Below are 8892 nucleotides of genomic sequence, written 5' to 3'. Positions count from 1 at the left end.
TATTATTATTATTATTTTATTATTATTATTATTATTATTTATTAGATTTGTATGTTGAAGACACACACACTCTCTCTCTCTCTCTCACACACACACACACACACACACACAAACAAATATCCCTAAGCAAATAAGGAATTTCATCTTTATGACAGTTTATCACAATCGAGGTCTCACTTCTGCCGCAGCTTATTTATGTGCCTTTTTCTCTCACAGAGAGGAGCTTTTAGGTCATTAATAAAAAGCATACCTTGGTCCTATGATTTATAGACAGACAATCAAACAAATCAAAAGGTACGATAAACTATGCTGCTGTTTTTGCTAAAAAGGTATACTTGGCCGTGCAGCTTATTTTTCTTTTCATATTTTCTGGCAACCCTTTATCACCAGAAACAGACACGTAAAGGCAGAAGGAGAGGGTTAATTATTATTATTTTGCTTCCATCAAACCTTTTTTCTTTAAAATCCCCCTTCTACCTCTCTGCAATCTCACTAGCATGGGGTGGGAGCTCATATTAGTGCTAATACTGTAGCATCCAGGGGTGGGTTACTACCAGTGCGGTAGGTGACTGCGCACCAGTAGCAGCCGCCAGATTGCACAATTTGTGCGCGACAACTCCAATGCCAGTCCATTGGGCGCCACCATCTTTTTTCTATAATTTTTTGCAAGAAACAAAAAAATCACCGAAATCTCGCATGCGTGTGCTTCCCCTCATGAGATTTCGGCACGTTTTTGCTTCCTGCGCATGCACAGATGAAAAATCACACTGGGGATATGCGCATGCGCACGCAGCACACTGGTAGCAGGAGGTAGGAGCAATCCATCTCTGGTAGCATAAAAATATCCAGGTGACAATTTCTTTTCAGGATCTTGGGAAAGAGTCACTCATCCATCCCTACATGAAGAAGAACCTGAAAATTATTACAGGAAGGGAAGTGGAAGAACTTAGTTCCTTAAGACTTATCGGTCCTTGTATGTCTTCAGCCCTTGGTCTTCATCTCTAAGCATATAAATTGTTCCTTATTGTCTGACTTTGTTTTTCCTGATCTGCTGTTTATTGACGGCTACAGTAATGCAAATTTCTCTTCTCCCTCCCTCCCCTGCAAAACACTAAGTAGATAGTCCAAATCTTTTTCCAGCTGGTCAGTTGCTGCTTCATAAAAATATTCTCACAGTGAGAAGAAACCAACGAGGATGAAGGATACTAAATTTCTTCCTGATTCACCAGGCATTTGGGGTTAATCTATTAGCTGTAATGAGAGCCTGTTTTTTGCAGTGGTTAAGGCTTGGCATTTATTTATTTATTTATTTATTTATTTATTTATTTATTTATTTATGTTTGATTTTATAATAAGGGTTTTTTAGTTGTTTTAGTATTGGATTGTTACATGCTGTTTTTATTATTGTTGTTAGCCGCCCCGAGTCTGCGGAGAGGGGCGGCATACAAATCCAATAAATAAATAAATAAATAAATAAATAAATGAATGAATGAATGAATAAATAAATAAATAAATAAATTTACTTACTTATTTATTTATTTGCTTAATTGTTTACTTAATTAATTATTTAATTAATTAATTAATTAATTAATTTGACTTCTATGCCTCCCAATCCCAAAGGACTCAGGGCAGCTTACAGCAGTATAAAAATAACCATTAACAACAATAATAAAAAGAAGTCAAGGAAAAAAACTATTTTTTTAAATCATCATTAAAACTAAGACAATTTAATAGCATATGTACTAATCATTCAAACCAATTCAAACACGTGGACAAGCTAGTGGTTGTTTTAGGGGGCCCATGCCTGCTGGCATAGCCAAGTCTTCGTGGCCTTATGGAAAGCCAGTAGGGTGGGGGCCATACAGACCTCAGGGTAGAGTTGGTTCCATAAAGTTGGGGCAGCAACAGGGAAGGCCCTCCCCCGCGGCCCCACCAGCCTATATTGTTTATCAGGCTAGAAACCAGGAGACCTTGCGTTCCAGTCCTAACTTAGGCACAAACCAGATGGGTGACTTTGGGCCAATCACTTTCTTTCAGCCCGACAAATCTCAAACAATTTCTGGGGGGGGGGGGGAAAGGGACTCATCAAGGCAGCTTCCAGTTTTCAGACATGACTGAACAATTTTTTTGAAAAAATAGCTATAATGGTGGAGATGTATTTGGGCATAAGGAACACAGACAGTTAACAATGCATCATTTGCTTAATAGTTCTTGCTCAATGTACTAAGGATGTTTATGGCTTCATAAAGATGCTTCAAGAATTATAGAAAGTAGTTTAGAAATCCATAACACAAATAAAGAAGGAAAGCACTACTTTAAAAATGTTGTTGCTCCTTATTTCCAAATACTCAGAGGAAAGCAACCATCTGCCCATACAAATGAAAGTCGTCAAGAGCTGGTTAGCAAACACTGGGAAGTAACATGCATGTCAGATTCCTTTCCTCTTGCAACACAATTGGATGCAAATGCCAGCAGCTGCAAATCTAAAATAGCTGCTACTGTTCTTTAACCTGACTGATTTATCTTGTGGCTTTTCTAAGACCTTTAATCTTCAGTAAATAATTTCTCACTTCCTTGTGGTCATCCTAATTCTATGCTTTCAGATAGAACTTCCTGTAAACATCACTGGTGGATCAGAAGCACAATGTACCCTACACTAAATGAAGACCTTCCATTTTATGGGAGACATATTTTAGAAGATTTGTGCAAGCTAGATTATGGTGACTAAAAAACAAGAGTAAATAATGAAAATAAAGACAAACTTTTTTCTTTGTGTTGCCTCACAAGTCAGAAGGATTTTACATATTGCATGAAAATTAAGTGAATGAAAATAAAATGTGGGATTATTAATTTGGTAAGTGTGCCTAGAAAAAAATAAAATTGGGAAGTGCATTATAACTTAATGCTGGGTAGGAGGCATGGAGACCAGAGTTTTGCTCTTCAGAGGATTATTAAAAAATTATGTCACCACAAAACACAAAAATAATCAATTTGTTGACTTATAATAGAATAGAATAGAATTTTTATTGGCCAAGTGTGATTGGACACACAAGGAATTTGTCTTGGTGCATATGCTCTCAACGTACATAAAATAAAATAAAACATGTATAACCAAAATAAACAGGTATAAAATGTTTTATACAATAGAATCCTCAGTGCAGGTAAGAGTCATCATTTGTCAGCACCGGGCCAAAAGAAGATGGGCGTGTATGGACCCAGTGCCACAAGATTAGTGGTCCATGTGACAAAATTGTGGTTGTGGGACAGGAGAATGAACTGTAACCTGGAAATAGAAATCCTGGGGAAATCAAATCCCCATAGATGATTCTAAAGAATAAATTGGAACTTTGAAGAAGTCTTTGCCTTAGACTCTGATTTAAACTTAGATGTTAATTGGAATGCTGACAATAACTTTTTAACTTTATTTTCACAAATCCAATTTGTACCAATCTATAATATAATTATATTTTACTAAAAATATTACTCCATTATATAATTAATTACTTTTAAATACATATGTTAAATTTGATTCTTAGATAAGATTAATCAATATCAATGTCCATGTTAATTCTCATCATCAACTATTAGTCATTCAAAATCCCAAATTTCCCAAGGTTAAGTGATTTCATCTATTTCTGATTGTGATTCTTTCCCTCTCAGAATACCAATATATATTTAACAATTTTAAATTTAATCCATCAAATCAAAAGTATTAATTATAAACATCCAATATATTCATAGGAGGCATCCTTCCTGGCCGGCCGAAACGGGGACTCCAGGAAGGACGTCTCTGTGACATCAAAGCTCCACCCCTGGAATCCCCTATTGGGATTCCCCACCTCCTTTTGCGCCTATCGACCGTCCAACAGCTCCCCGGCTCTTCTGGGAAGGTGACAGCTGGGCAGCAGCGCTTCTCAGCATTCTCCCGAACCCAAACCCGAACCTGAATTTTTGCTGAACTTTTGGAAAAGTTCAGGCTCGGGTTTGGCATACCGAACTTCGCAAAGTATGAACCCGAATTTTGCTAGTTCAGTTCGCCCAACACTAGTCTTAATAGCAGCTGAACAAGGGCTGCTATAAAGAATCAGGTTTCTTCTCTTCTGTTTCATATTACAACTCTCCTCTCCTCATACTTCTCAGCTATTATCTGGAGTTTGGTATTTTTTTAATGCATGTAGAGTTCTTCTGGAACAGTGCTATACCCATGTCCAAAAAAGAATCCTGACTATCAGATAGATTAATACTTTTCCAAAGTGATATTGTTAGCTGGTATCCTATTATCTATAAATAAGGACATCTGCATTTCTCAGCATAGTGCCTGTGGCAAGGTAGGATCTAGTGGTGAAATCCAATTTTTTTTTACTACCGGTTCTGTGGATGTGGCTTGGAAGATGTGGTGTGGCTTGGTGGGAATGGCAGAGGAAAGATACTGCAAAATCTCCATTCCCACCCCACTCCTGGGGGAAGGATATTGCAAAATTTCCATCCCCACCCCACTCTGGGACCAGCCAGACGTGGTATTTGCTGGTTCTCTGAACTACTCAAAATTTCGGTTACCAGTTCTCCGAACTACTCAAGATTTCCGCTACCAATTCTCCAGAACCTGTCAGAATCTGCTGTATTTCACTCCTGATAGGAGCACAGCAGAAACTGTAATATTTATATGTGCATATTTTTTTGCTAGCTCATAGACTGGGGAATAGCAGTTGAATTCAGCAATAAGAAAAAGGCCAATTCTTATCAGCTCTTTTGCACTGGATTTCTGACACTGAAAACTTGTCTTGAGTAACTGCTGAGTTTTTAAAGACAGAAGGAAAATTTGATGCAAGGATGCTGATCTAATAGTAATAGTTCACTAGTATATTGTTGGAGCCGATAAATATTTTGTGAAAAGCCCTTCATTCAGATGCATTTGGGCTTTCAGCTAATGTACTGTCATCTAGAAAAAGAATAATGTAGCAATAGTAAAATAATATGAAATAATCTGTCACCTTTTTAATTTCCATTCTGTCTGCTGAATTTCTAGAGATTCAAAATGAGGACGATAGGGGGGGTTTTTGGTGACAACATTGGGCAACCTTGTTTTTTGTATACACTGGCACCCAGTGGAAGACTAGACTGGGGAGAAATCCAATGAAAATGCTAATTTGACTCAGCCTTCCATCCTTCCGAGGTGGGTAAAATGAGGACCCAGATTGTGGGGGCAATATACTGGCTCTGTTAAAAAGTGCTATTGCTAACATGTTGTAAGCCGCCCTGAGTCTAAGGAGACAGGCGGCATAAAAATTGAATATATATATATATATATATATATATATATATATATATATATATATATGAATGAATGAATGAATGAATGAATGAATGAATGAATGAATGAATGAATAATCTTTTGTTAATATAATACATTCTTAATTTAAGCATAGTGAAGGAAAGGATGTCTGTTAAAGCTGACTATTAAATTCAACTTACTTTTTCAGTTGCAAATCACATCCACATATAACATATTTTTTCCAAAACAGTACAGCTATGATTGATTTAAAATTAATTTAACTGACTTTTTAAATATAAACAAGATAGAGAAGAATAGTGCTGAGCTTCTTCAAAAATTTCTAATTGTGTGAAATGAAATGAACAAGGCTATAACTTTCCTTCTGCACTCTGACTATGAAGTCATATACACAGAAGTTGAGAATATTCTCAGTGATAATGCATGGAGAACATTTTAATTGCTGTATCTTAAAACGGAAAGGGATCGTCTGAATCACATGTGCACTGTAGACTAACAGCTGTATTTTAGACTCAGATCAGGGGTGGTGAGCTATTGCTGTCAATTCTGAACTTAGAAATAACAAAACTCTTCCATGGAGTTTTAGAAGAAATACGTACTCATGAATTTTAACTATTCTAAGTCTTTTAACTTTTCAAGTTCAGATTATTCCTTGCACTTTTTAAAAATAGCTAGCTAGAAACTATCATTGCATCTTGTGGGAATACATGCTAAAATGAATAAATGCTAAACGGAGATGTGTTAATTAGCTATCTCAATTAGGTTGACTTGACCTGGTCCAACTAACTGGCAGTTCCTGTGTCATAATGAGAAGGGTCAGTAAAAGTTTCAAAGCTGTGGCAATCTATTAGGCAATACATCCTATGTTTAGGAAATCCTTCTTCTCTAAATCCCAAACGTATTCTCTCAGTGTCATCAAATTGAGCCCACACAGCTATTGCTGTGGCAACGTTTAAGAGGAGAGTCACGAATAGCTGAAAATAGACAATTTCCCTCTCCCTCCACCCTCATTCCTCTCTTACTTTGTTCCCCTCAGTCAGACGTTTGAGGCAAGCGAAATCAGGAGCACAGAAGTTTCAGAGATGCTCTTTATTATGGTAAGACCTGTCAGATCTTATACCAAATAAAGTCAGGGCGTGATTATTTTGAGTTTTTTCATCACACTTTCTTCTTTCCCAGGACTAAGCAATATTTTCTGAGACATTCTTCTCCCTTAGCAATGCATTCCTCTTTTCCCCATTTCCAGGACCATGTTTAATTCCTTCACATTTACCTCCTGCACACATCAGCTTTCACCACAGTAACTCGTAGATGATACAATCTTCACACATCTATGTTGGACCTTAGAATTCTTGACTTATGTCAGTTCATTACATTGACTTTAATCAGGACACACCACAAAGACCACAAAGCTCTTCCCAGACTTCCAGCACCTGTTGCAAAAAATGTACTGAAAACAGAATTTAAAAGGGGGTCTTTGCTCTCTAAGGCCAGTGCCTGAAATGTGAGAAAGTCTAACTATTGTTAGATCAGCTCTAGTTGGAGCAGAAGGAAGGAAAACAATATTCTAGACATTCACTGCCTCATAATAACCAGCACTGAACCAAAAGCTCTTCTACTTCACTGGGCTATTTGTGGGGCAGTACCATCAGTCATAGTTCCCAAGGTTTGTTCTGTCTGGGTCACTCCGGAAGCTAAAACTAACCCAAAAAGATAAGCCAGACACACCGGTAAAAGGCAAAGGCAGTTTATAGAATTCAAAGAAAACACAGGTAACAGAAAATGTCCTTACAAACAGGAAAACGCTGGAACTGCAAAGATATACAGGATTCTTGCTGCCAAGACGAAGCTGTAGATAGCAAACATACGCCTCCCACCAGTCTTCCAAACTGCTAGGCCACAAGCCAAGATCCGAGACGCCGAGAATCAAAGCAGGTCACCGCAACTCCAATTGATAACACTCCACATGGCTTCAAGGGCTTGCCTGCCTTTAAAACCCTGCTGATGAGAACCACATCCAAACCCAGCTGTTTCTAATTCAATGGTGATAATATTTCTTTAACTGCTCCTTTTGTTGCTCTGAACGTCTCTATCTCATGTCAATGACAGCTTGTGCGTCATCACCTAATGACTCCAAGCTACTGGCTGGGGAGAGCCCCCCCCCCCCCCCCCGGGGCTCTCATGCTGTTCTCCTTCATCCCATTACTGACTCTCCTCTCCCCCGTCTGACTGTTCAGCCCCCTCCTCTGCGCTGTCATCCTCCTCCGGGCATGGAGCCAGCAGAGACGCAGCCGGTCCCTGAGCAGCCTCAGGCTGAACCACAACAAGGTTGAACAGGTTATTGTGACCTTTCAAACTGAAATTCCCACAAGTGAGTAGAGTAGAGTAGAATAGAATAGAATAGAATAGAATAGAATTGAATAGAATTGAATTGAATTGAATGAATAATTTATTGGTCGTGTGAATGGACACACAAGGAATTTGTCTTTGGTGCATATCATCTCTTCATTCAAAACAGAATGCAACAATAAATAGAATCAATAACCATTTGTATATTTTAGTGAGGCAGACAGTTATTGGAGAAGGCAGAGGTGCATTCCATTTAACTGTAGTCTCAGTTCACCTTAGTAAAAGTAAAAAGTAGCCAATTCTCCCTTTCATACCTTACGACTATGCTGCTAGAGCTAGGAGCTGCAGCTTGGCAGAACCCTATCACTTCAGGCAAAAGGTTATCAACCTAATTGCATCTGTTATCAACCTAATTCAGGCCTCCTATTATTATTTTTTTAAATACTCTGTGCATGAGGACAGGTATATTTTAAAAAATAGGTATTGTCATAAATCATTTTTTTAATCCCTTGAATCTCTACTGGGGATGGATGATACCCACCTCCAAATGCCCACCTCCAAAATAACATTTTTGAAGGTCCCTGGTTGGGGAGTAAGGAAGACCATATGTATGAACTGCTGGCCAGCTGCTTCTAAAGCATCTTTAGAATATATTCCTTGGGAGTTGAGGTCCACACATATTAAAGTTGCCAAATTTGAAAAACCTGGCTCTAAAGTAAAATCCTGTTAAGTAATAGAAAAACCACTCAGATATCTTTGAAATAATTATTGTAGAATATAATAATTTTTTAAAAAGTGCAGAAGTTCACATCTTCAGAAATGGCAATCAGACTTTCGGTTTCTCCTTTGGAGGCATCGGAAGCTGGACCACGAGCTCTCTGGCCGGCTCTGAACACTCCCATGCCCGAGGGTCCCAGATTGGGACCTAAGCCCCCCACCCAGAGAGGGACAAAGCGAATGGGAATGCCAGGAAGGAAGAGGGGAGCTGCATCTCCCCCTCCTGAACTGAAAAGCCCCTAGCCAACTACGTGGTGCAATCTGGGATTGTTGCCTTTTAAAAGAAAAAAAGTGACCCAATAAATAAGATGGGGAAAAATTTGGAAGCTAAATGTTAACAGCAAGACAGACATACTAAAATCTTGAAGCAAACATTTTGAGAACTCAAGAGGAAAAAAAGTTTGGTTGGTAGTTTTAAAGAAGATGTGGTTTTGGAAAGATACTTTGTTTTAAAGAAAAACAAATTGACATTTGAA

This window comes from Erythrolamprus reginae, chromosome 2, assembly GCF_031021105.1.
Source record: "Erythrolamprus reginae isolate rEryReg1 chromosome 2, rEryReg1.hap1, whole genome shotgun sequence".
NCBI lineage: Eukaryota > Metazoa > Chordata > Lepidosauria > Squamata > Dipsadidae > Erythrolamprus > Erythrolamprus reginae.
The sequence above is the reverse complement of the archived record's forward strand: the minus strand, read 5'-3'. Positions refer to the sequence as shown.